The 27892-nt window shown below is 43.0% G+C and overlaps 1 protein-coding gene across 5 annotated transcripts in view; it reads right to left on the bottom strand.

The window, feature by feature from the left end:
• Window positions 1-27892, bottom strand: part of SLC4A10 (solute carrier family 4 member 10) — a 1035540-nt gene that overhangs the window by 376008 nt on the left and 631640 nt on the right. The gene's annotated exons all lie outside the window — the stretch shown is intronic.

Genomic DNA, 27892 nt, shown 5'->3' with positions numbered 1-27892 from the left:
CTGAAAAAAATATTACATTCTATATAAACTGAAAAATAAATGATTTCGTCCTATGTTTACAAGCGAGCAGAAATCCAGTGTCTGTGTCCAAAACATAAACAATGCTTTCTTTTTTCTAGCAACTAGGTTGAACGATTTACTGAAAGCACTGAATTGGTAATATCGGGACGCCCAATACTCACCCATCTATTATCTATAAAACCTGTATCTAATGCCCATATACTTTTGTTTTTTGCTCATCCTTTCTTTATTGCCAAATCTTTATGATTTCAAATGTACATCATTCACTAACATCATACAATCCAAATGCTTAGGATAAATAAAGTGTATCACAAAGAACACTCGAGTTGATGTCACAGCAAGGTAAATAAAAATCTTTATAAAACATATTTTCATTAAATAAAAACACCAAGCATTTATAATCGTGTATAATTTTGAATGTTTTGACAGCAGAACAAATTCACGAAAGCCAGCTTTCGTGTGCAAAAATCATTGACTACCATAAATATTGTGCTGTAAATATCATTTATAAATATTGGGAGTAGATTTTCTAATACTAACTCCAACTGGGGGATGTGTTTTAAAGAATATTTAGGACACAATGTTTATGTCAGATAATATTCTGAAAACAATACCCTGGTAACACCAATAAATAGTATCTTCCATGCTGTGCAGAGTTGGTCATGCCTTCCTCCTCGATTTAAATATTGCAAAATGTGTCAGCATCACATTGTTTACATTCTGCTTACTGGAGTTCACAGGTACATACATCTTCCAATACCTACTCTGTTCTGAAATACCATATCTGACCGGGGGACTACATGCTTCCTACTCACAATACACCCATAGGTAGCTCTTCTTTGAAAGCGGGCATTGGTAATAACTAGTGGTCGAGTTTTTCTTATTGACTACATTTTTGTGACTTAATTGTAAGTACGAAAAACAATCGTTTTTTCATGACATCCAACACCCCTATGAATTATGGTGCTGGTAATGGTTCTAGTGATCTGTTCTGTTCCTATGATTTGTCTACAGTAGTTTAAAAGTACGGAACATTGAAAAGGCCGACTTGGCAGAAGAGATTGTTCTTGTCCACCTAACTTACTGCGATGTTTAACTCATGCTACAGAAACATCAAGTAGGCATGGCAAGTTTGGCCTGAGATTGTCACTGTAAAATGCTACACGTTTTGCTTTGATTCATCTTTGTTTACGATCCCTTATTAAGAAGTCAATTTCCTTAAATGCAACTGCTTTTTTAAGGGTTCGCTAGCAAATGGTACATACAGATCCTATACGTCAAGTGTGCCATTTAACTTTAAAAGATTAATGGATTCATATTATAAGCTCTGCTTCAGCGTGGGACCTGTGAACAATTTCCTTGGAGGATATACGCATTTAAATAACATACTCCTGAATTTGAAGATATTTTGAGGTGATAAAGTTGAAAGGGTACATTTCAATATTAACAGTAAAAAAAGTATTTATTTTAAACACCCAAGCAAACAGGGAGTCGACCCAACTGTATCAGGGTTTAATGTATACAAAACAATACAATACAATAAAATGTATCAAGAACTCGGCTGCCTCTGAAGAGGTATCCTGACGCTTAGTGGTTCTGAGGTGTGCTAAGAGATTAGTCTGTACTGTAACAGGGAGCCTACTTACAGGTATGTTTTTAGCAACTTGCAAAAGGTTGATTCAGCGGCTGCAAAGTGTAGGGTTGGCAAAAAGGAATTCCAGAGTTTGGTGGTCAGGTAAGAAAAGGAACGTCCACCTCTTCGTGTCTTGTTGATATCAATCGACATGCAAGGACCAATCTGGTGCACCCTGGCTCAAGTGTTACACACAGGAAGGCTAACAAGTTCAAATGATGATGAGGATAATGCTTATAATATATTTGTTGCTGTTGTTAACAATATGATAATTAATATTATAGTTGCTGCAATTATATAGCACGCTGTATTATTTGGCGAGTCCCTAGGTGCTGAAAAGAAGTGTTGGTCCCTGTGATATCAGTTTAGGTCACTGTGGGTGGCACTGCGCTGAATTTGATGCCGCAAGGAGGAGACATGAAGCCAAACGCCAGCATCATCCTCAAGGGAAGTAAAAGCCTGACAACTAGTGGAAATAGTGTGAACTGTGGAGCCCCAAATCAAATTGCCTGGGAAATGGTACAGTCCACACTGTGGTCAAAGTGCCATAGGAAGACTGTAATTGATGCATTTGAGAAATCTGGACCAGTTTAGAGTGCCCCCCACTTTGTGCCACCATTGGTGAGGGATGCCTCCTGCTTGATGCCCAGAAATGAAACCATGGATAAATATGGGAGAGCTTCATAGCTCCTCAGGTCTGCTGCCTTAAGAAACAAGCAGAAGAAGGACTGCCCTGCGGACTCCCTGGCCTGCACAAAGAGGACTGCACCTGCTGCACACTGTGGGAGTCAACACCAGCAGGACTTTGCCTGATACTGAAAGTCTAAGGAGTGGACTCCCTGTAAGCTACAGGCCAACAGAGCCCATCTGCATCATCTCCACCAAGAGTCCCCATACTGGAGTGCCTCTGGTGGACTTTTATTTTGGCCAGGTGCATTGTGGGAATTGTAGTCCAGGCATCCCAGAGACAATCTAGGAGATTCTAGACCTTTGGATTGGTGTTGTGAACACTTTGAAACTGCAAGGGAACTTTCTGGAAGGACTTATAGAAGTTTGGAGAAATTTGGAGCAAATTTGGGTAAAAGCTCCATATGGTTGACTAATCTGACGTTGAGAGTCAAGCTGGCTACTTTCAACCAAAACCCAGCCAGGATTTGAGGTTTGTAGATTTCAGGAAAGCTCCAGAGCTCAATACTTCCAGGATTTGACCGGGGCGTTGCAGAAAGTCAAGCCAGCAAACCATCACTGAATCAGGCATGACGAAGTGCCTGGCTTGATGTCGAAGGACAAAGCTCCAGAATAATGACTGTGAAGGTAAAGTTTTGACAGAGACCTCCCACTTAGTGTATCCGACCAGGTCTGCATTGTTTCCAACCTCAAACTTTGACTTCGTCCTGGTCAGGCGAGACCAGATGTCCCAAAGTGGGGCAGTATGTTTTTAAGCACTAGAAAATGTTTATTCTTTAAAAATTCATATCCCGGTTCCCTGCATTTTGCCATTTTGGTGCGTATTTGTTCCTAAAACCATAATCAATTTTTATAGAGTTGAATTTTTATTGTGTGTTGAGTCTTACTTATTTAATGTATTGGTGTTTTATATTCTTTACATCCCTGTCTCCTAAGTTACGCCTGCCTGCTTGTTGCCAGCTACCAAGGTTTCAGCAAGGGAATACATTACTGAGACCTTGACTGACCATTTTATTGTGGCCTTAATACTAGTGGCACGTCACTAGTTATCACTACTAATAATCCACTTTTCAACAGTGAGCTACTAGGATTAGGGCTTTTCCTTACAAATGTACTAAGCTGTGCGCACAACATATAGCAGGTTTGGATCAAAATACATTCCTACCTGGCTGACCAACAAGTAGACCTTACACCTCCTGTGTAGTGAACCCGTGGAACATGAATGGAGTTATGTAAGTTATCATACTTAGTACAAGAATATATGATCACCATAAACAAACACGCTCCAGACAATGTAAACAATATTTTCGAATTGATTACAAAATACAGCTAACATACAAACACATTCAAATGACCCAAAAGAGGAACAAAAAACACTTATTGAGTTGCTCCCAGAAATAAGCGCTACTCTTGCCGCTGTTAGGGCTTTCCTACCCTGCTGTTAAAGCCTCAAGTTCCAGGAGTCCAATTCCATCCTTTCAGCTGGAAGCCAAGGCTGTTGTCAGAGTAATGTGTAGTTTATACAGGGTTTTTGCCCACTGGCCTCTGCATCTCAATTAAATTAAGCTATTCGGACCAAAGGGGGTCTCTATGTGTTTATTTGTTTTAATGAATGTAAGGCTTAGGAACATTTTACTGACATTATTCGCAGACTCAGCAGGCATAACCGATAGGTCACATTAAACCGACTCTGTAAATGTAAAAAGCGTAAGTAATTCTGCTGATGCACCTGTATTAGAGTTACATGTAATTGTTTGCAAATATTTATTTCTGTCTTATAATAGAGTTTGCAGGATCGATGAAGCATGCCACCCACACAGGGCAACCCATTTTCAAAATTCTTCATCCTGTTTTTTCTGTGTTAAAAGCTTGTCTGAAGAAAATTCACAGATTCCCAGGAGAGCAACTTATTTTGGAGGAAAGATTGTTTATTCTCCTTTCCCCTTCAGCATCTTATTGAGCTCTGCCGACTTTAAGCTTTTGCGAATAAAAAGCCCTTGGCAAACTTTGGGCCTCTATAGTAAAGGTACATAACTTTACTGTGTTGCCTCTGTGTTTCTAGGTGTATTCTTAGCTTCACAAACGTTGCATCCACAGCATGTTTAGCCAGGAGTTATGATTTCGTTTTTATATCAGTTTTACCATATTTCATTGATTACTCCTCTTGAATGAATGCTTATTTTTGGGGAAACCCCCATTGACAAATACATAAACCAGATCTCAGCTGTGATCAAAACTTTATGCTGTATTCTTAGGATGTGAAGAAATTGTTTTAAGTTCCTGCCTTGGGAAGCCCAGAAAACTGTGGTACAGGTGATGATCCTGTCTATACTCAATAGCGCTAATAATCTATATCTAGGCATACCAGAGTACCTCATACATAGATTTCAAAGGGTACAAAACATGGTGGTTCGCATTTTGTTCAATTTATCTAAGCCTACCTCAATATTCCAGTACTGAAGCCAGCTACTCTGGCTACCAGTATAAAAAGAGAGAAATTTTCAAAGGATTGACTATAGCACATGCATCCTTCTATAGGACCGGCCCGCCCGCAAACACTTGAAAACACATCTGTTCAAAGATTAAAATGTACCCCCCCCCCCCCACCTTTGCATCAGACCCAGAGCTGGGACATTCTAGCAGTAGCTGTGCGCTGTACAAATCCCAATATTCATTCATTCATTCATATAAACAGATACAATACAGTCAGTACATACATTAAATAAAATCCCTCAGCAACACATTAGAAGCATTATCACATTTATATCCCTCAAAACATTAAAACCCTATGTTCAAACAATTGCTCTTTGTCTTACCCACCATGCAAAATGTAGATATCAAAATACAGCAAGTTTGATCCTAGCATTCTAAGTGTCACTGCATAATGCCCGGTAGCAAAAGTGTGACAGAGTGGTATTATCCAGGTCTTTCATAACGTTTGGTAATTTGTGCAGAAAAGCAGTAAATGAACTTCAGTTTCTGGGCACAATTTGCATGATGGGAAAAGGTTCAAAGTTTTAGTAGGTGCTTGCCATTTACTACAAAAGGAGTTCAGTCATTTAATGTAATGCCTAACTGATTTGAAGATGGCTAAAGCAGCTTAATTAAATCCATTAACTGTTCAAATTCTTGGTCACTTTTAAAAACAAGAAGCTTCTCATCCAAGCTTCTTGGATATACCTCTAACACTTGCCTTTCATGAACGTACAACCAATATCTTCATCTCACATCCCATCCTTAGACTATGGCTGTATGAAGCTGGCATCCAAGAACCCACATTTTGCTGGATTTGCTCCTTCTTCGCAATCCGCACCTAGATGGTCAGCCTAGCCCCTTTCTCCTCAGTTGCTGTCAACCTCATCTGCGCAGTTCCACAAAAATCATTCAGCCCCACTCTGTTCAACACCTACATAAAGACAAACGCCAGCATCATCTTCACCCAAAGAATCAACACCATATCCTATGCTGATGACACCCAGCTTACACTACACACTCTTCTAGAAGATGTGAAACACTGGAACACTTTTTCCGCCATCATGATCGAAGTTACTAGATGGATGAAAACTAACTGTCTCATGCTCCACACAGACAGGGAATAAGCAGTAATCTTCAACAAAAACACCTCGCTCTGGTACTTCTCCAGGTGGTCTGTCGAAATTGGATCCACGCTTCAGATGCAAAGAACCTCAGAAAAGTTATCAATAACCATCTCATCAAAATCGACCAAGTGAATGCGGTCTCCATCTCCTGCGTCCACACACCCAAGATACTCAAGAGGATCTTCAAATGACTCCCCGACAACTCTCTCATAATCATCAACCAAGCCCTCATCAATAGAAAGCTGGACTAAAACAACAACCTCTATGCTAGATTTAATGCTCCACTAACTCAACAAGACTCCATGCCATCCAAACTCTGTGGATAGGCTCACCTTAACCTTGCACCTCACACTCATTTCACCCTACAGCTCAAAGAGCGCTGCTTGCTCCCAGTCCAAAAACAAGCCTACTTCCAACTTCTAATGCACATATACAAAGCCTTACATAACATTGGCCCCATGTACCTCAGCAACTGCATAAACTCCTACAAACCTACAAGCACCTCTGCTCAACTGGACTCCTACCTCATACACAGAACCAGATACATCAGTCATGCTTTCTCATACCTCACTCCTAAGGTCCAGAATGACCTGACCCTGCTCATCAGAGCTTCTCAACAGTTTGTGAATTTCACAAGGAACTGAAGACCTAGCTCTTCACGTATCTGCAACCCTGGCTTGGCCCATACAGCTCCTGCTTGACCACCACAATGTGCGCTGTAACATAACATAAGGCGTAACAATGTTAGTTGAGTACTTTGGGGGATATTAAGAAATGGTCTTATACAATTATTTTCAACTTCAACCAGATGTGTGAGATTGCAGTGGGCCCAAACTTCTGCTCCATTCAAAACAGTCCCCAGAACTTTTGCATGATAACTCTTCGGTACTGGTGATATCAGTTGATCTCTAAATATGTTTTTCATTTTGATATTTCAAAGGCTGTGTGCTGCAGCGCTATTTGACTTTTATTTCACTGCGGTTGCCAAGAAAGAGAATTTTTCAATCGCAAGTAAACAAAATGGGTAACTTGCTCTAGCTCAATGCACTTCATCTTCCCTGCCAATGAGCCTCTGTAGATGAAATAAACATACATTTTATTTTGCTGGTATTTATTTCTGGGCCATAGGGTTTGCAGATAACAGAAAATCTGTGCAGAAGTATTTGTAGTCTCATAGGAGCTTTCAAGATTAGTTGACTGTCATCCACAAAGAAAAGGGCAGGAACTTTCTTACCTGACTACTTGGGAGAGTCCTCCCATTTATATATTATCTTAATAGGGTGGAGGTGATCACACAGCCCTTGCAGGCATCTCTCTCAACTTTGATTCAGTCCGTTAGCTTGCCCTTCTTACCCCATCTAACTTGGACATAGTTGTTACTAGTTAGACATATTATCAAGCCAAGTACGTTTGTTGGCGGCTTCTGATTCCTTAGTGCTACCTATAGATTGGCTTGTAGTACCAGATCAAATGCTGCCCTTAAATTGACAGATACTACATACAAATGGTCCTTTTTAGAGTGACTTTTATCCAGAAAATTAAGATAAAGTTAAAAACCTGGGGCCTCATTTACGAGGCTGTGCGTCACTTTTACGCCGCCGGTGCGTCACTTTTTGTGACTCACCCGTGGCGTAAAAAATGCGCCTTGTTGCGCCATATTTACAAAGTGACGCATCTAGGTAGATGCGTCACTTTGTAAACCCCTGCGCCACATTATACCTGCGCCAGGTATAATGTATGCAAGGGGGGCGTATTGACGCAAGAAAGGGTCGTAGAAGTGACGCAGTGAAATCTATGAGATTTCACTGCGTCACTTTTAGGACGGCGTTGCGTCAAAATCTTGCGCCTGCCTCACAGCAGGCATAAGACTAACGCAGGCCCTTTCACATGGGGCTTGCCCCATGTGAAAGGACGCATTGCTGGAGTTGCGTCACTTTTGTGACACACTCCAGCAATGCGTCACTCTTGCGCTTACAGATAAGTCAGAAGTACTGACGTATCTGTAACTCCTTGCGACATGATGCATCATACATTAAATATGACGCATCAGGAATGTCGCAAGGAGTGCGCACTGAGAAGTGACGCATCGCTGCTTTCACGCAGCAATGCGTCATTTCTCATAAATGAGGCCCCTGGTCTTAGGTGCCTATATGGGGTCTAAGCCCTGCCTTAGGTTGGCATAGAACTTGCAATTCCTCCATCCAATCTTGGACTTTAGCCAATTGAGGCCTCCTGAAGATCTTTTGAGCATTATCATGTTGATTGGTCTATAGTTTTCTGGGTTATCCCTGTCCCCTTTCTTATTAATTGGGATAATCTCTGCCCCTCTCCATGTCTTGGGTATCTCAACACTACCAGCAATCATGTTGGATAATACATTTACAACGGGTCCCCAGATGACAGGCTTAGATTGATAGAGATGCCCCTGGACTCTATCCAGCCCGGGAGCCTCACCGGCTTTGAAAGTCTTAATAGCATCCACTGTCTCCTCAATGGAGAAGCAGACTGGAAGACTAAAGTCGATGTTAACCTGGGCGGTCACCTAAACTTTATCCTCAGTTTGGATCACTGCACCATCTAGCGATACGTATAAATCCTCAAAATATTGTGACCATTTCTGAAGTTTGATGTAAAACTCTTTGTTCCTGATTGTTTTGTGGGTACCATGTGTAGGCATGTGCCAAAATAACCCCTCTCTTCAATTTTAACAGCATTAACCAAGTTGCATCACAGTACTTCCTCCCAACTCTACTTACTTTCTGGACCAGCTTATACTATTTTTTTACCTGCGACTATAGCTACTCTGTTGCCATTTTAAATTGCCACAAGCAGTATTAGTTTAGCTTATCTTTTGCAGTTATAATACCACCGTGTCTCCCTTAATCTTAAATGCTGAATCATAATGTTTTTACTTAAAATTCCCCTGAAGGAATCAAACAGGCTGTCATAGATATTTAGTATTGGGATCTCGTTTTCAGGGATATTCACATAGGGTTTGAGGGCATCAGTAACTTTAGAGTAAAAATTGGCAAGAACATCAGGGCTCGCTAAATAATAAAAGGTGAATTGGCACGTTTTCTGTTATTAGAATAGAATATTGTTAGCTCAGTTGTAATGTTTGTTGCAGAATGGTCAATAAGGAATATGCAATGTTACATTGCATGTGCTACAACGCATGCAATTACAATGCGGTCATTACAACGACCGCGTTGTTATAACGCAAACCATTACAACGCAATTCGTTTCTACGACTTGCTGTAGGGGACGCGCTGAATTTAGGAATAGTATAATTTACTATTTCAACTCCAGCCTGTGCAACAGTAGGGAAGGTGTTCAAATAGTAAATTATACTATTCCTTAATTTAGCGCGCCTCCTACAGCAAGTCATAGAAACGACTTGCGATGTAATGGCTTGCATTGTAACAACGCGGTGATTGTAACAACAGCATTGTATTCGCATGTGTTGTAGTGCATGCAATGTAAACGCTGTTTCTCGGCAATAAGCTGTGTTGTCCTCAATGTAAGAGAAAGGACATTATGCTCACTATGTTTTCTATTTATTATAGCCATGTCTTTCATACTGAACCATATACGTAGATCTAGAATGATGCTCCTTGCCACTTTGATTGTATACATTGAAGAATGTGATAAAAGATCCAGCAGGGGAGGAGATGAGGAGGCCCAAGATTTGAGCAACCATATATCTAGACAGTGAAATTTACAGCTATGTAGTATTTACCAAGATTGTTAATCCACCTGATAGGCGACTCGCTACAGAGGGTCTTGCTTCTATGCTTCTAATTTAGATAACCTGATTGGTGGATTGGTACTAATGACCATGTTTCCTGAAATATGCATGCATGCATGTAATTGGTCTATAAAATCCCCCCATTCAGGATTACCTAATTTAGGGGCCGATTAGGATTGCGGTGATTCCGCATCCTACGGGCCGGCGGAAGCCACCGCCGGCCCAGAGGATACGGAATCACTGCAGCAGTGCCTCCAAAGACCCCCCGCCATATTAGGATGGCTGGGGGGTCATCGGTAAACGGGAAAACCGTCCGCCGCTTTTCCGCCGCGGTCGCCTTCGGACCATGGCGGAAAAGCTCTAATATGGTGGCGGTGTCTATCAGACACCGCCAGCCATATTAGGATGGGGCAGGAAACATGCTTTTCCACTGTGGCTTTTCCGCCGTGGAAAAGCATGTGGTCTTTTCAGTTTGGGGGCGGGGTTGCGGGCCCCGAGGGTGTCAGGGGGTGGGGGTGCACATGGGGGGTACCTATGGTACCCCCCTGCATTTACATGAACAAAGCGGCAGGCACCGCGCGGTGCCTGCCGCTTTGTGCATGTAAATGCAATACATGCATTGTTAACCTTGCGGCGGGTGCTGCTTCAAGCAGCACCCGCCGCAAGGTTAAAGATACGGGATGTGACCGCCATGGTGGCGGTCACATTCTAATTTTCATGGAGGGACAGCCGCTGCCCATGCAGACGGTCCCGCTACCTCGGGGGTGGCGGACGGAGGTAGGTCCGTCCGCCATCCTAATGACCCCCTAAGTCTTAAATCCTGTCACATTTTAGGATCCCAATTGAATTTGAGAAAAGAATGATGTATCCTTCCATGCTGAATACTTATTACTACCTTGGCACCCCCCTTTGGATATGTCATTAGCACCAGATCCGACGTTTTCTGTGGTTTGGCGCTCCCTTGTAATTCCTGGCATACACTCATCATTGAAAACAGTGGCATTCGTTCATCTATTGCCTGTCGATGTCCCAACTTATCTCATTGCAATCTGGCAAGTAGTTTGAACATTTTCCCCAATGACACATAAATGCAGACCTCCATGCGCTTAAGTCAAGTAGGATGGATTGTTGACTTACATATGGTAGATTAAACTTAAATTGAGTTCTCCAAATGTTTAATGGAACGGTATGTAAATCAAGGCCCACAAATCCCTCTACCAATTCACCTCTGCCCAATCTTAATGTGATACAATATTATGCCTCATTGTGTAGAGAATGACACTTAACTAATATGAGATCAGATCTTATCACCAAATGGCAATTACGAGAAATCCTGGTACAATGGATCACTTTATTCTTTAGGGAGTAAGTAAATTCCCTTACTCGCCGGACATTCTAGTTACCCATATCAGATACAGCTCCATGCCTTTATGTACTGTTGTATCCATTGACGGAAACATTCTACCCATTTGTCCCTTTAAATTCGGGTGGCACATGACTAACCTCAAATCAACTTTCAACATGAACTTATAGGCTAAGAATATTGAGCTGCTACCTCTATATACTATTGGATTGATTGGGGTTTCTGTTATGGCCATTAGGACTATATCCTATTAGATCGAGCCGATAAACACCATCCTTATCAACCTAGCCCAAGCATCTTTTTCCTACTGCTAGGGCGTGATTGTTTGCTTTTGCTTTTTGTAGCAAGCCCCCCTTTTGATGTTCTACAGATATGTGCTTTGCAGCAATGTCCATCTCCCAGCAATATATTCCATCAATTTTGCTGAACAATTCTAAGACTACAATTCTTAATTAGCTGATTTCACCTCTCACTTGGGTTATTGATTCCGATTGGTCATTAGCACAACTATTGATTGTGATTACTGTTTTCCTTTCATCTTCTGAGCTTCTCCATGAAATGCTGTTCTCCATGAAGATTAATGGCTGCATTTTATACTAAGATTTTACCTCTGGTATGGTTTAGGATTTTTTGTTAAGTTTTGTGTATTTCCATTAATGTGACTACTGTTTAAATTTAAATATATGTTTTGTATGCTGAGATATTATGTTCTTGTGTTATCACACATCTATGACAGGAAGGTTATACTTCCTCCATGGAACTGTAATAACTGTGTTGCAACCTACTGACCCCACCAATCAGGAAGTCCCAAGCCGGAAGTTAATGAGTCCCAACTCTATCAAATGAGCACTTTCACTTCATATGCTCTGACACTCACATATAGACCGAAAAGAGAAAAGGGGAAAAAACACATAAAAAATAATTCTGAGCACAAAATGACAAATATTCACAAGATGGCAGGTGGATCACCTCATAAGTCTGCAGGGCTCCAGTATTTGATATTTATGAGCACGTGTTATAGCATAAGCCCATTGTTTTAGCCACAAAGAGTGTCACATTAGTCACCCACTAGTAAACATCCATATGTATTTCCTCTATCACCACTTCAAGGGGAATGAAAAATTAGCACTTCCGCATAACCGAGCCTTGCACTGTCACATTTCATAGCAATGAACATCAACAGTTTACAACAATGAATATTGCAGTGAAAGTACATGTTTCTGTTCCATACACCAGGTTGCTAAGTAACCTCTCAAGACCTTAAAACAATAGGCACAGAACTCCCTTGGCAACACCCAAGCTCCACCATGGGAACAGTTCAAATAGATCTCAGTCTCTCCACGGGTCACTAATTGCCTGCCACTGCTGCAGGCAGACCCCCAACACTCTTGAAATGATGTGGATGCTCTCTGTCCTCATAGAGCACCACATCAAAATATGCAGGTTTTAGAAAGGGCCAGTAGCTTGTCATGCAGTCCTTTGCCTAAAAACCTTTGATGTTGTCAGGTACTAGTACAATTACACTGTTTCTGTGCTTTTGTTTTATATGTGGTGCAGCGCATGGTTGAACGATATCTGATGTGGGTGCTCCTGCCTAATGGGCAAATGGGTATGGACAGTGGATCACACATCAGACTCCTGGACAGCATGGCATTCTGTCTCACCCACCAGCCTGGCACTGCACTGGCAGGTAAGGAATTTTTCTGTCTCCTTCTCTCTTGTACTTCACACAAGGAGAAAGCAGGAGAGTGAGAAAGCACTCTTTATAACAGGGGGCCCTACGCTTCACCAGGCCACTGAGCTCAGGCAAGGTGACTTTGGGTTATCAGGGTTGGTACACAATTCCTTATATCTACTTAGATCCCAGCAAAACACTTTCCTTGAAATAAGCCAAGGCGGCTCACCGACATCTACCCACAGGGTCAAGATGGCTTAGGTAATTTTTAAGATAGGTAACTGGGCACCCTACATTTTCTCCCTCTAGGAGAACTGCGAGTCCACAGAGAGCCCAGCCTCGCATAGACTGATAAGGCGCCATCTATTTAAAAAGTTACTTTTGTCTCTCAGCCTTCAAAATGATAAAGTGATAAGGTTTGGCAAAGGCACATACTCACTTTCTTGAAGGTTGCCTGGCCTCCACCTTGGGGGTGCCCAGGAGTGGACACCTCACAGGGAAAGCCAGGATGGGTTCCACAGCGGTATTGGTACAAGCGCCTTGAGACCCTTGCGGGTGAGTAGTGCGCTATCCAAGTATCAATTTTAAGGTAAAACGAAATAGTGGATAGTTTGCCTACAGGTAAGCTTTGCATATGCAGCAAGTGGAACAATCATGTCACAAGGCCAGCTCTCTTTCTCATACAGCACTCACAAATGCCTCTCTCTCCTGCATGCTCCTTATCATCAGGTCAGCTAATGCACACCATTCCTGCATCATCAGGTACAATCATTATGGAACTGTTGAATCTTTTCTGAATGATTGCTCCCAGGATACCAATGACACCCTCATACTGCAAAGATGTATCATTATATATGAAGACAGGCTAATGGACCAGGATGGAGGCTTCAGTATAATCTTCAAAGATTCTTTCAACTGTAAACAGCTTCCTATTATCTGTTTCTCTTCTTACTATTGCCTCAAAGTCTCATTCATTTTACCACCCCCTACAATCCACCTCTACCGCAGCTCAACCTCAAATCAACCTCCAATGATCTTATGACTGATTCTATTTCTTTAATATATTTTTAATATCATTTTTATATAACCCCAAGCCCCAACCCATCCGCCCCATTCAAGCAGAGAAATTCATCATAATACAATAAACATTAATTAGTCAGCATAAACACATATTCATTACTATTATTCATTATAAAATGCTGCTGTGCATAACTTCCAATTATTTGAATACTGCACCGCCACTCTTATTAAATCCACTATTACATATCACCATTTACAATGTTCCTTGCACCTTCCCGCTTTGACAATGCCGAGATCCATTTCCTCACAGGTGCCCAGGCTCGTAAGCCTCTTTTTTTGGCCGATCTACCTTTCTGAGCATTCACTGCCTTTTCTATATAGTACATAGATATATGTCAAGCCATCTATTGATAACACAAGGGAGGACAGGGTCTAACCCCACTGTAGCTAAACATAGCCTTAATCCTGCCATTGCAAGGAATATAAAGGAGTGAGCATGGGGGTACTTCTCCCTCTTGAACCACTAATAAAATCAGTTGAGGAGAAACCTCAATCTGCAAGCCCAGTTTCATCTCCAAAAATTTACTGATGTATTTTTTAATCTATCCAAACAAGAGCATCTTGCAAACATATGTATCAAATCTTCCCGTAGGACTGACAGCGAGGACAGTGTATATCAGATACCCCTCCCCATTTTATAATTTTCTCCAAAGTAATATATAGATTAAACCAAGTTCTAAAATGCTGGGCTTGCAAATTGGCAAACATTAAAAGTGAATGAGACAGGCCTAATGATTGTCCACTTTTCTCATTTTCTGTCTGCAACAACTCCTGCCATTGTCTAGTGTGTCTATCTATGTCATCCACCATATGGCTATTCAACATCCTATAATAAACACCAATTGACGGCTTCTGCTCAATGATCACATCTAATAATTCAACCTTAGAGACATATGCCAGAATTTGTGTTTCCCAACCTTGAACAGACACCTGTAGAGTTGCTGGATTGCTCTGATTGCTGAATCAGGGGACTTACATAAAGGGCAAATAATAAAGGGGAGCATGGACATTCTGGTCTTGTGACCCATTGGATCGCCACTATCTCAGACTTTACCCCATCAGTAAGATCTTAGCAGTTGGGTTGCGGTATAGCATTTTCACAGATTTTATGTATCCGGGTCCCAATCACTTTTTGTCCATAACTACCCAAAAATATGACAAAGAGACCCTATCGAACGCTTTCTCAGCATCCAGAAGTATTGAAGCCATAGGGTCTCCTGAAATCTTGGCCACATCAAATAAAGTAATGACTTAATGGATATGATTGGTTGTGCCCCTTCCTGGAATAAACCTGTGTTGCACAGTGTGAACTATCTTCTTTATTATCCCCAACAATCGCATAGCTAGTATCTTTGCATAGATTTTTGCATTGCTATTAATTAGAGTAATTGCTCTGCCAGACCCTAATAGCTGCACAGGTTTGCCCTTTTTGGAGGATGACTATTATATTTACTGATGCCCATAACTCTGGTGGATCAACACCCCTCTAAAATACGTGATTTAAGACTGGCAGCAAAAATCCTATTAAATTCTCCCGGACTCAAATCCGTCCCGACTGCCTTTCCTGATGGTAAACTTGAAATAGCAATTGTTACTACCTCTATCGAGCCTTTGCTGTTCTAAAAGTTCCCGACCCTCCTAACTTAATGCTTCATATGTCTCCAAATTCAGATACCTAATTATGCCTCCAGATTCCGTACCCACCTCCTCTGTATACAGCCATTGATAAAACCAACTGGGTCAGAGACTATGTCAATATGCGGATCACGTATCTCCCTGATCACAGCTTGAGCTGCCTGCTGTCTTGTGCGAATCGCTAGTAGGTGCCCCACCCTTTTATATTACTCACATGCCTTGTTTTTCCAGGCCATGTATTTGTATGCTGCTTTCATTACTGAAATATCTACTATTGCGGCTTTAGCAACTGCTGCATTCAACTTAGCCTCTTTGATTCCTAACCCCCTCGATACTATGTCTTCTAACTTCATCTCTTCCACCATAATAGTTTCATAGAGTTCTATCAGATGCCATTTCTCCTTCTTCTGGAGGGACTAACTAAAACTTGAGGTCTCCCAGAACCCCTGCTTGAAGGCATCCCAGAATATACCTATAGAGGCATTCCCTATGTTGTCCACCATACACATCAGAATCCACTTTTCCATATGATTAACATAGTCCTCACCTACCAGTAAAGTCCTCTGAAAAAACCAACTGCATGAGGGGGGAGATTGAGAGCTCAGGTCTACCTCTAAAACTAATGGGTTGTGGTCTGACATTACCTTTGGGTATTTATACATCTGGTATGCCTGTTATGTTATATAATTTATAGAGCTCATGGCTGCCCCAGCAAAAGGACGTCCGAGGGCTAATTACAGACAGCAAAAGGAAGACCAGCACAGGCAATGCCACAATCCATTAATTCAAAAACAGGTAGGTTTTTATAGCCTTAGGGAAAGCTATGTGATCATGAATGCCTCTAATATTCACCGGAAGGGAATTCCAAAGTTTAAGAGCTAAAACTCAAAATTAACGTCCTCCGGCTCTACCTTTCTTGACCCGCAGTATAACCGCCAGGTATTCATTACAGGAGTGCAAGAGGAGTGATAGCATGTATGGTGTAAGAACATCTACAGGGATTTCTGGGATTGAGAATAGAAAATCCGGTGAGTAATACACAGAGTTTTAAAACAAAAACGCTGTTCCAAAGGGAGCCAATGAGTCTATTAATAAATTCTGAAATATAGCAGGTTCTGGGAAGCCCAAACAACAGTTGTGCAGCCACATTCTGTATTCTCTGGAGACGCAGTGTCTCTGCTCTATTAACTCCCAGATATAGAAAGCTATCATAGTCCAGCCTAGACAAGATAATAGCCTGTATGATGACCTGCCAGATCTTTGGCTCAAAAAAGCCCAACAGAGGTTTCAGACCCCGGAGAAGTCCGAAGCCAACTCTGGCCACAGCCTTCGTTTGTGGCTGGAAGGAGAGGGCTGAATCAAACCAGACACCCACATTTTTAACTGTTTGCTTAGGTGAGGGTAGAGAGCCAAGAACACAAATGTGTGTTTTTCCCTACCAGCAACATTTCTGATTTTGTGGCGAGAAGTTAAAGGCAATTTGATGTCATTCAGTTCGCAAACTCTGTTAAATCATCCCTAAACTTAGCAACATCCAAGTGAGGCTTATCAGACAGCGCAATCACCAACTGTGTGTCATCAGCTTATTAGACAACAGTCAGGCCTCTATCCTTTGCCAATGCTCCAAAGGCCGGATATAAATGTTGAAAAGGGTCAGACTCAGGGCCGAGCACTGTGGCACACCCTGGCGGACACTGTGCATCTGAGAACAGAAAGGAGGGGCGATTAATTGAAAAGAGCTTTCTGAAAGGAAAGAGGAAAACTACCCCAGGGCAGTGCCACTGATTCCAATCAATCAATCAATCAATCATAGTACTTGTAGAGCACTCTACTTACCTGTGAGGGTCTTGAGGTGCTGAGGGGAGGGGGGTGCTGCTACTGCTCGAAGAGCCAGGACTTGAGGAGTCTTCTGAAGGCGAGTTGGTCTTGGGTCTGCCGTATGTGGGTAGGGAGGGTGTTCCAGGTCCTGGCAGTGAGGTAGGAGAAGGATCTGCCACTGGAGGTCGTTCGTTGGATGCGGGGGATAGCGGCGAGGGCGAGGCTGGAGGAGCAGAGCTGGCGGGTGGGGGTGTAGAAGCTGAATCTGCTGTTCAGGTAGGCTGGTCTGGCATTGTGGAGTGCTTTGTGTGTGTGGGAGAGGAGCTTGAAGGTGATCCTCTTGTCGATGGGGAGCCAGTGTAGGTCTCTCAGGTCGGGGGTGATGTGGCTGCGGCGGGGAACGTTTACGATCAGTCGGGCAGAGCCGTTTCGATGTGTTGTAGTCGTCATAGGTGTTTGGCTGGGATTCCTGCGTAGAGTACGTTGCCGTAGTCCAGTCTGCTGCTGACGAGGGCCTGTGTCACGGTTCTTCTTGTTTCGATTGGAATCCACTTGTAGATCCTGCGGAGCATGTGGAGGGTGTTGTAGCAGGAGGAGGAGACGGCATTGACCTGTTTAGACATGGAGAGGGAGGAGCGAGGATGAATCCTAGGTTGCGTGCATGGTCGGTGGGTGTTAGTGCAGTTCCCAGTGTGGTCGGCCAGCAGGAGTCGTCCCAGGCTGAGGAGGTGGGTCCGAGGATGAGTACCTCCGTCTTTTCCGAGTTCAGCTTCAGACGGCTGCTCCTCATCCAGTCGGCGACGGCCTTCATTCCCTAATGGAGATTGGTTTTGGTGGAGTGTGGGTCCTTGGTGAGGGAGAGGATGAGCTGGGTGTCGTCGGCATAGGAGATGATGTTGAGGTCGTGATGGCGGGCCACTTGTGTGGGGGGGGCCATATAGATGTTGAACAGCGTCAGGCTGAGGATGAGCCCTGGGGGACGCTGCAGATGATTTCGGTGGCTTTGGATCGAAAGGGTGGGAGGCGGACGCTCTGGGTTCGGCCGGAGAGGAAGGACATGGTCCAGTCAAGGGTCTTGTCTTGGATTCCGGCTTCTAGGAGGCGTGTCTTTAGAGTGCGATGGCAGACCGTGTCAAAGGCCAAAGTCCTCTACACGCTGTAGTCGGATCTGGTAAGACACATTGTCAAATGCTGCACTTAAGTCTAGTTAAATCAGAGCAGAAGTGCCTCCAGATTCCAAAGAGTGCCGCAAATGTTCCATGACCGCCACGAGAGCTGACTCCGTACTATGACGCAGACGAAAACCCTTCTGAAAAGGGTCCAGCATATTATGGGTGTCAATGTAGCTAGGGAGAATAGAATTGATATAGGCGTCAGTGATTTTGGCCATCAAAGGGAGGAGGGAAATATGGCGGTAATTAGAGGGCTTGGAGTCGTCCAGTGTGGGTTTCTTGAGAAAAGGGGGCACTTTAGCAGGGCACAGGAACCGTGGCAGTGGTCAGGGATAGATTTATACGGTCACTAAACACTGTCAGTAACTGTCGTAGGAAAGCCTTAAATATTTCAAGCTTATGAGGATCTGCAGGCGATCCTGATTTAAGTTTGTTGCAGATAGACCGCATGGCTGCCTGAGAAAGTCCCGGGCAAAAACAGAAAGTGATGGACCAATAGTTACAATAGGACCTGGCTGACCTATTCGAAATAATGAAATAATTCAGTCAAATGTGCACCCAATGAGATGCCAAAACAAGGTATATCCAGGGTCGGAAATATCTTTCTCTGCCCATACATCAGATAGTGAAAGACAACAGGAGTATGACCCATATACCAGGTTGGGATCAGGGTAGAAGGATAAAATAAACAAACAATATCCCACAAGGTATTAATGTATAGACCGTTAAATATGTATGCCAAAGGCATTACTTGCAAGGAAAAAGGAGACTCAGTTAGTTTTTTGAATGTGCTTGTAGCATAATGTATTTTAGGTTTAAACAAGATATACAGTTATAGCAACACTGCATAGAAATAAATCGAAAAACAACCCGAATTGTACTCGGTGCTCAGTGTGTACAAGTGACACAAGGTAGCGACACAAGTGACAATGGTGAACAGCGTGAACGGCGCAAGTGGTGTGAGTGAAATAATATATACAGTGTGAAGATAGAAAGCAATAGCTCTCTATAATTCCGTCTGATTAGGTACAATTTACAAATGACAATTAAAGTGAGCCACTGTGGGGAGTTGCGCCATTGATTGCGCTGTGTTGTCTATGATGTTTCGATCCGCGTTATTAGGGTTCGTCTTCAGGACGGGGTTGCGATGAATAAATGGTGCTGGGAAAGTTCTCAATGGTGGCCTCAGAGCAAGAGCTGGGGTGCTTGTATCTTGGAGGAGGAGTTCCAGTATCCTATTTGCGTCTGTGAGTGCTTGATTTGGTCTCAAGTAGAGTACGGGCTTCGGCAAAGGGTACCGGCTCGATAGGCATCCGCGTAGGTTCTGAGTTAGGGATCCACGGAGTCAATCGTGGAGGTACAAAATCACGGCTTGTGGTTTGGCGGCGTGATGGGCTGAGTGAACTAGCGGGCCATGCCAGGAGTCGACCCGGAGCACCCGGAGAGCCCCAGCTCTTGCTCTGAGGCCACCATTGAGAACGATCCCAGCACCATTTATTCATCGCAACCCCGTCCTGAAGACGATCCCTAATAACGCGGATCGAAACGTCGTTGACAACACCGCAGTGGCTAACTTTAATTGTCATTTGTAAATTGTACCTAATCAGACTGAATTATAATTTAGAGCTATTGCTTTCTATCTTCACATTGTATATATTATTTCACTCACACCACTTGCGCCGTTCACACTGTTCACCATTGTCACTTGCGTTGCCACCTTGTATCACTTGTACACACTGAGCAGCAAGTACAATTCGGGTTGTTTTTCGATTTATTTCTATGCAGTGCTGCTATAACTGTATATCTTATGTAAACTTAAAATACATGATGCTACAAGCACATTCAAAAAACTAATTGAGTCTCCTTTTTCCTTGCAAGTAATGCCTTTGGCATACATATTTAACTGTCTATACATTAATACCTTGTGGGATATTGTTTGTTTATGTCATACATCAGATAGGCCTTGGGTCACCCCCAGTCACTCAGAAATCTAAAAACCTTAGGTTTGCTGCCTTGAAAAAAAGTACAACCTGCCTTTAAACATCCTTCATTAATATTAATCTTAAAGTCTCCACAAATAACAAGCAGAATTGGCCACCCTACCAGTTAGTTATTAAGCAAGTCAAACACTGAAGGATCATCCTCTACTGACCCAAATACAGAGAAGAGTGTAAAAGAGCAATTAGCATCACAACATTCTCCAATGGCCCAACAGCGATACGTATCTACCTTGGATCACGGAAAGCAACACCCATCTTTTTGTGCTAAAATCACGACTATGTGTGCTTCTCCCTTGTGTAGGGCTGCAGTTAACTTGATAGCCTGTAAACTCTAAGATGTTCCGTCTGGCCGTTTCAATGTCTCCTGCATGCATATATTGTATCAGCTTTTGAATATTGTACATCAAGATTGACTCTTTGCTTTTGCAGGGGATTATTTAAACCACGTATATTAACTGTAGCAATTTGCAGATTACCCATCCAAAATCCGAGTAAAGCCAAAACAAAGCTTACCAACTACCCTACTGTTTAAGAGAACCATTAGGATACAGTGGTTTTCATATGAAGAAAAGACCCTTACGTGCTAGGGAAGAGATCTTTTTTCTAATCCCGATGCAACGAATAAAAATGATCTGGCCCTTATTAAGATGGCCTTTCTTGTGCACCAGACCATGGCAAGGGAGGAGGAGAAGCTACTGAAGCCCAGCATACGTTGCTTCATCATGTTATGGACCACCCAGATGGTGAGCAATACTTACCGGGGTTCAGAAACTCATATGTGGCTGTGATGAAAAATCTCCACAGGATATGGTTCACTTTAGGATGTTTTGCCCATTTTATGATACGATCAGAAAATCCTTTTTAATTCCTATTTTGAAACAGGCAAATTTTTTGCAAGTATGGCCCGCTTTTATTTTTTTACAAATGTTGATGGGTAACACTGTTTTTTACATGCTTAATGTTATTAAATCCGTGATCAGGCTTATAGCGAGCTGTGACTAACTAGCCTGATCCCTGGTTCTATTCTTGGCACTATGCACTTTGCCCTGCTCTACCTCCCTGTATAACTAATAACCTGATTAAGTGCAAGGCCCTATTGCACCTTCTAGAGAGTTTTGGTCAGCAGGCCTTATCTCTGTGTTTGTGGAGCTTTGGTAAACAATATTATTATTTTTTACTTGTATACACTATGTTTAAACCAGGTATGTTTCCGTGTGGACTGTATGTACTATATTTATCTTGTGCTTTTCTAGTTTTAATGAAATGAAACAGAATGAAGTTTATTTGATTTGATTTGATTTGAACCTTTCCATCAGCTTGGATTCCCATCGCCCTCCCTCCCTTCCACCACCCTCCTGTCCACCACCCATAATCACATCACCCCAACTGCCCCGTCCCCACCCCTTACCTCGACCAAGCGAGGTAACAATGACCCTAATGATGCTACCTGCTAACAGACCACCCCCAATTCCAGCCATACCAACAAAATAGCCCTAGATTAACCAAAAATACCTAAGTTGATTATATACCATCATCTAAATAGAGAGAAAGAAGAAGGGAGTTGAGATTTAAAAAAACACAAAAGGGGGGAAGATAGCGGCTCCCTAACTCATGAAATTGAATGCCCAATAACAGCCCAACCCCATTTTACCTTTTGTCATCGACCCCTACAACATCAAACCGCCCCATTTTATTACAAAATGCAACAGTTGATATACACCATAGTTCAAATGCCCCTCCATATTTTCACCCATGCCCAACCCCAACAGAGAGCTCTTTTAAGAATTTTTGTGCTTTTATCTCTGACGTAAATGTCCAAGCCTTTCCCTTAAAAATAACCTTGAGGTGGGCAGGATTCATCAAGAATACTTCACAACCTTATCCCTTAAAGGGCAATAACAATTGTTGTAAGCACTATTTTCTTTCACCTGTCACATGACAGAAGTCCAGGTGGACCAAAAATGTATTGCCATCAAATGACTACCTCGCCCCTGGCCTTGCTATGTCAAAGATTGCTTGGTGTAAGATACATTTGCCAAAAAACACCAAGATTGATCTAGGCTTCTCAGGCTGCTGGGATTGCTGATTTTTCTTTCGCATTAAAGGAAAACTGTGAGCTCGTTGCACCTTCAACCCCCAATCCCAATGAGCTAAATCAGGGAAGGCCCCCTTTAGCAAGCCAAACATGTATGACCTGATATCATGCCCCTCAACGCTTTCCACCAAACCTAAAAACCTTAAATTGTTTCTGCAGTGGCGTTTTTCAAGGTCCAGCAGTTTCCACATCACATCTGAAAATTGGGACTCCTGTATGGCATGCTGTTTTTCCAATGTCCCGACCCCGGCCGCCAATACATCTTTGCTTTCTCCCACTGCAGTAATTCTCTCAGTCATTTCAGACCAGATCTTGTTAACTTTTCACATTGCCCCTTGTAGTTTCTTTGTGGCCAAGTGAGCTCTCTTATCCTCAAGTTAGGCCTTGCTTGCATCTGCTTTAGTGTAGAATAGATGAGCTCAGTATTGAGAGTATCTACCACACCAGGACTTACTGCCACCCGCCCTTGCGGAGTCCCTGTTATTGCCACATTATCTTCCACATATACTTGACGTGTGGCAGAATAATCCCACTTTAACTATTGGGTGATGTTCATGTCTGATTCAAGCCCCCTTCCACATGCTCTAGCTTCCTCACTTCTCTTTTTCTGTTAAAAGCATGCTTTTTTGTGGCTGGTTTAGCCAAACTACTTTTGAGGCTATCCCCGAGGTACCTGGAGCAGAGTCTGTGAGAAGCTGGCCTAGCATATGCTGTCCACCATTCTAGTGGGCACCTTGCACCAGTCCAAATGACCCTAATTGATGGTAAGACAAAGCAACCTTTATAGAAAGCTATTATGGTGGTTGCTGTGGAGGGCAGCCTTCAGGCTAAGTCTTGGAGGAATGTAAAGCAGCTTGTTTTACCAGTCTATAATCTTGTGAATGACCAAATTAAAGGAGTACCACACCAGGTATATATATATAAAATATATGTATTTATTCTAAACATATCCCACTAGTCTCTTTATGAGGCTAGTGGCAAAAGTACACAAGGAAAACTTAATAGCACACAGTAAACTAGCACAATATACGTTGAGCCCTAGGGGTGTACCAAACCATATATTAAGAAAGTGGTATAAGAACCACGACTTGACTAGACACGAGGCCTACAGCCTGCAGAAGTGCTGGAGCCGCAAGGACCACCCAAGGTAGTGACACAGGGGACCCACAGGGAATGCGCGCAGTGTCTGAACAAAGCCGCGGGTTGCCGTTGACTTCAATAGTCAAATGCCCACCGATGTCGGGTGATTTCAGGTGAAGAAGGTGAAGCTAGACTCTTCAGCCACAAGGACCAGGATGCGTCAATGACAACCAGGATCTGGATTTGAGCTGTCCACTAAGGACGCCGAGTGCTGCAGTGTTGGTGCCCGGACTGGACCCAACAAGCCTTGGCAACAGCAAACCAAGCATGGATCAAAGAAATGCTTGGGTGCAGACCAGCAATGTCGGAGGGACTCAATTGGAAATGCAAGAAGTGGGCTCACGAAACACTCATGGGGTGTAGGCCCACATTCTTCAGTGCGGATGGTGCTCGTGGCTTGCAGTACAAGTAGCCCAAAGCAGATTTTGAAGAGATGTTAAAAAGGTAATGCACTAGCAAATTTTCACAGTGTCCAGGAGTTCCGGTTTCACGTCACTCGTAAGGGTTGCGGTTCTCAGCTTTGCTGGGGACTCGGGTCGGCCTCTAAGGAATCTGGAAATCCTCTTCCTGTGCCGCAAATACTTCAGAGTCCGGCGGGAGCTTTGGAAATGCAGACCCTCAAGATGCTTTGTTGGTGCCTGCCAAGCAGGGGTGTCACTCCTTGACTTCAAGGGAGATTCTTCTGTCCTCTAATCTTTAGTAGAGCGTTGAAGTTCCAGAATTCAGTTTTAGGGTTTTGTCCAGGTGTAATCTAAAGTCCTGTTGCTAAGGGTTCTTTCCTTATACTAAAGAAAGGGGTTGGACATACTCTGGGGACTCACCTATGGGAGGGTCTGGAAAGAGGGGTGGCTACACCCATTTTCTCTGTCCATTTTTGCGCCAGATCAATATGCACAGGGACATCAAATGTGCCCCCAGTGCAGACTTTTAAAGCACTAATGGAGTGCACCCACCCAGCCCCAATACACAAAAGCCTGTCTGGGAGCCACCTTCCTGTGACAGGAAACCTATTGTCCAGGCCTCCTCATGCCGGAGTTGCAGTCAGCAGCAGGAGGCCAGACTTGTGTCTGTGGCTGCAGCATCCATTTTGTGATGCCTGGGCTCGTTTAAACTATTACCGGGTAGACCAGTGTGTACAAGTGTTTTACACCAAACATAACATGTTTCCATGTAGCCATTCCAAAGTTAGCATTTACATCGAGGTTATAATGCACTTAAGAGTATATGGTCTGGCTACATTACAGAACAGCCTCAGAGAATAGATTCAGAAAGCTGCAGAGGGGTCCTGCTCATGCATGGACACCCTCTCACACGAAACCAAGCACCCTGCTTTCAGGACTGATGAGGCCTGCCATAGGGGTGACGGATAGGGTTCTATGTGCAGTGATTTAAGGTAGATATAGGTAACCGATTTCTTAGTAAGGGGTGCATGCACCACCTTACCCAGGCTGCAGTAGCAGTCCTGTGGTGTTATTTTGAAGGCTACCCAAGGGTAGCCTTCAAAATAACACCACAGCCCCTGGTAGGCCTCTGTGGTACCTATGCCCTTAGTACCTAGTGTACCATATACTAGGGAAATACAAAGGTACCCCAGTAACCAAACTGGAGTGTATCTATAGTACATGCAATCAATTTAGAGAGGAGGCAGCTAGCCTGGATAGCAAGGCCCCAGCGAGTCTAAAGTTAAAAAACAGTGAAACACAAGCAAAAAGTAGGGGTAACCATAGTAAGCAGATCCTACTCTCCTACTGAGTCCTCCTCTGTCAAGACTTCACTTACTCCAGAAAGGTCTGACTCATCCATAAGTGAAAAGTCGCTGCCCATCTTCCAAAGACCCTCCATCCATCAAACCTTCCAACGCAACACTTCACTCCAGGCTTCTCCGTGCCCATGGGAAGAATTTCGGCGTGTAATGAGCTCTGAGCCTCTGCGTCTGCAACACGTGCCACTAAAGCCCATTGGCATGGCCTCTCCTAGCCCCTCCTTTGTTGTTAAACTTTCGCCACTGGTAGTTTCATTTTGTGAAGGTGGCGATGGCAGTTTTTTTGCACTCATGTTTTTCAGGAGAGAGCCGCCTGACTTTTTGGCATACTTCTTGGGTGTGGATTCAGATATACGGTCCCAACTAGATCCCTTCAGATGGAGTCCAGAAGCCCTTCCCATAAAGATCTCAGGTATTAACGTTTGCTTCTGCCTTGGAGGTTCCACACCTGAATGCAAATCCTCCTATTGCTGTGGCACAAGTTTCCGGTCATCACCGCCTACCCCAGCATCTTCCTCCGTCTGTTGCCCAGCTTCATGGGTTTGTTCAATTTCAGGGGCATTCTTCAACCACACAGTTCCTTTAGTCGTCAACTGACATAGCCAAGCATGCCACCAGCAAATTGCAGCAATAGCAACACAGCCTCTCTCGAACCGCTGGGGTAAGGCACTTCCAATTTCCCATGTATGTACTGCTGTCCAACTTTCTTTCCAATATATGTTAGTCTCAACATACTGTATTTCTTAATTTAAAGGGCCAGCAGGATTCTCTCCTCCTCCATTCTTCAGAATGAGATTGGAACCAAGGAGGGCAGCTAAAGCTGCGTACTAAGCAGCCGCCATCGTGCCTTCTCCCTCTTATCTTGCTCAGACTTTTGATGTCTTCTAAAAGTATATTTCTTGGCAATTTAATATATTGATTGGGCCAATCCCAAAAGCGAATCTGTTCAATTTCCACACCTTTGTCCAGCTCTAACAACAAGCATAGAATCCTAAACTTCATCATTGATATATTTGGGCTAATGATGTCCCCAAAAAACAATCAGTTTATTATCCATTTTTTATATCCTCCTACTCCACACTTCCATTTTCTAAACCTAAGGGAAAATCCAGGCATATTTTGTGAAATGTCGGAAGCTTGCTGCACATTAAGATATCCTTCCCACACTTTTTATCCACCTACACCCAGACATTAACTTCTCATTTAATGTTAACAACAATACTATCTATGCAGTAATTGACTCCCAGGCCCCACTTCAACAAAACATCAATTATTTATTCCCATTGTTCATGACTAGCTCAGCTCGTCATGAGTGTACGAGAGGTGTACCTCATGACGAGCTGAGCTCGTCATGAGCATGGAAGGAGTTAAACTGCATAGTGAATCTATTTATCTCCCATTGCAGGCACCAGTGTAAAAGCTTTAACAAAGTCTTACCACCACCAAATACAACTTCATACAAGAACAAATGGTCTTACCAACACAGTAAGAATCTCATTCCATAAAATCAAAGCCTACACCACCCCTCCTCTCACTACTCAAACCTTTTCATTTGTCTTCAAATTCAGCAAGATCCATCAAGACCAATTTCCACCTATTACTCTCCTTTTCCATCTATTCCTCTCCTTGATCAACACAAGCCTCATCCACGAAATAGTCCATGAATTTTAAAGAAACGGCCCTCACACTCCAATCCTGAAGAGGATTAACTCTGACATATGTTTCCTCCCCAAATGCAGAGCAATCTCCATACTGCCTGAGGTAGGGAAATCACACAAGAGGAGTGTCTCTAATTAGGTGGTCAACTACACCAATGAAGAATAATGCTGGTGAGAGACCAGTCAGGCTGTTTTCAAGATAAAGCAGTGAAACATCAAATATACACCTGTTAGATGACATTTATTTCATACTGCACCTTAATTTGACCAGCAATACAATTAAACACAGTAGGCTGATTCAAACCCTGGAAGTCCACATGAGCCCAGTCTGTGGTCAGATCTTGAGTACGGGTGTGCAAAATGTTATTTTGACAAAATACATGTTATTCTGAAATTGTGCAAAAAAATGTTCAGGAATCTTAAGAAACCTTCTTCCACAAAGGTATCCAATACACAAAAAGTCACACAAGTTATGTGCCAGCAGGAGATGAGTTTGAGGAAAAAATTTCTCTTGGCAGGACATTTTCTATTCAAATGAATCTCCTGCGGGGAAAACTCCAGTAAAACTTTGTAGTATGCAAAACAGCATGAACTTTGCGCATTTCACAAATGAAATACTGAAATTAAGCGAGATTACACTAGCATAAGCAAGCCTTCCTACATACCCAGTCTAGCGCTGGCTCACCACCTCCATGGCCAAATATTATTAACTGGTCAAGATTGCTGAACACATTTCAGATGAAGTACTAATGTTTCGTAGTGAATTTTAAGGCTATATTTTTAGTGCTACTCTATTTCATTTTTAT

Source organism: Lissotriton vulgaris, chromosome 2_1 (genome assembly GCF_964263255.1).
Source record: "Lissotriton vulgaris chromosome 2_1, aLisVul1.2, whole genome shotgun sequence".
NCBI lineage: Eukaryota > Metazoa > Chordata > Amphibia > Caudata > Salamandridae > Lissotriton > Lissotriton vulgaris.
Note: the sequence above shows the minus strand (reverse complement) of the source record. Positions and strands in the feature narration are given on the sequence as shown.